Raw genomic sequence first — 1,633 nt, forward strand, 5'->3', positions numbered from 1 at the left:
GGTTTGTTGACCTCGTTCTGACCCCCCTCATCTTGTCACCAGGCAGATCTTGATCTGTGAAATTCTAAGAACAACATCCTGACCTTTCAATGCCCTAAGCACATAGGCAGTTTTAGGGACAGCACCTCTGGCTCATGTCTCATCTACCCTTGTGACAGGCAGCGTTGCTATGCAACCTGGCCTTGTTCCTGTTTGTGGTTTCCTGTCTGATTACTAACAGCCTACATATGTTCTGTTATTGCCAGCTCCAAGTCTCCTGCACTCTTAAAGACAAATTAAATGGTTAACTGAAAGGCAATTATAAAGCATATGATGCTAAAATAAACATGTAGATATAGTTGCTAATGCAGATTATAATATTGATTATAGAAGGCTAAGCATTTCCTATACTATTGATAAATGTCTACATTAGCTGACAATATAGCAGTAAATTATACCTCGCCAAGTTAGCCTAAGTTAGCACTTGGCTACACCACTATACTTGTTCCTTGCGTTGTTGTAGGTGTCTAGCTTATTTAACAGTTTGCCACGTCCAAAGTATACGATATTGTTTGAAAATTCTTTGTTTCCTATGCATGTATGTGTGTATGTATTAAAGCATTTTTAATTCAACGTTACAGGAAGCTGTAAGGTACCTCCATAATTCGGATAACAACCCACATAAATATGATCCACAAACTGGGTAAGAATACTGTTTTTTTTTGTTGTTTTTTTTACATGCTATGTATGAGGTTTTATGTAATCATTTTACATGTAATTATTGACACTACTCTCTTTCCACACAGAATAAGTTCACCTCATAATCAGGCAGTGATTACATATCTGCTGGAGGAATTGAAGACAACCTATGCAGATGCAGACCCTGAGTGTATAAAGGGTAATTAGAAATTGTTATTGAAATTATTTTCATGTCCCTTTATTGTTGTTCCTCTAATAATTTGAATTGTTTTTGTCACTTATCTGAATTATTTTTCTATTCAGCCTGTTGCAGGACTTACTATGAGACATTGCGGAGTAAATACTCTTTGTCTCAGCCAGGAAAGTCCCAGCTAAGAGACTGCATTAAGGTCAGGGCTAAAAACCAACAAAGGAAAAGACGAGTAAGTGTAGAAATTCATCTATGTATTAAGCTCGATACATCTCTGGGTGTTTTTAGGGGTTAATGTATGGTGTGTTTTGCAGTTGCTGGAGTCCAAGTCTAGGGTCATCCAAACAGATGAAGAGAGAGAACTGTGGCAGACTACAATGCTGGAACTGATGTCCAATGAGGAGGATACCATTGTTAATGGAAGACGTGAGGTCTCCGCCTCACAGGAGCCCACAATTGTTGGAGCTTTGCCAGTGGCTGCAGTGCAGACTGGAGGCGGATATGCGCTACACTCTTACACAAGAGTTGATGAAACTGAGCCAGAAGGACATTCACTTTTGGACCTCTAACAAGCACTGGTGCATGTGTTTGTTTTAGTATTGCTTTTAATTTAATTGCACATTCCTTCATTTTTTTTCCATATTTTTTGTTTTTCCTTATTCTTACTTTGTATATTAGAGTTTGGTTTAATTTTAATAAAAACATTTCTGAATCAATTTCATTCTCATTTTTTAAAGGGTGCGGGGGTTGTATGTTACAGTGGGG

The 1,633-nt window shown here is 37.9% G+C and overlaps 1 long non-coding RNA gene across 1 annotated transcript; it reads left to right on the top strand.

The window, feature by feature from the left end:
- Positions 1 to 647: 647 nt before the first annotated feature.
- Positions 648 to 1,311, top strand: LOC109958587 (uncharacterized). Its single transcript, XR_002274708.1, has 4 exons — positions 648 to 682; positions 786 to 877; positions 982 to 1,100; positions 1,183 to 1,311. It is a non-coding gene; the product is annotated as an uncharacterized LOC109958587 (long non-coding RNA).
- The last annotated feature ends 322 nt before the right edge of the window (positions 1,312 to 1,633 follow it).

This window comes from Monopterus albus, unplaced genomic scaffold (genome assembly GCF_001952655.1).
Source record: "Monopterus albus unplaced genomic scaffold, M_albus_1.0 scaffold3.1, whole genome shotgun sequence".
Lineage (NCBI taxonomy): Eukaryota > Metazoa > Chordata > Actinopteri > Synbranchiformes > Synbranchidae > Monopterus > Monopterus albus.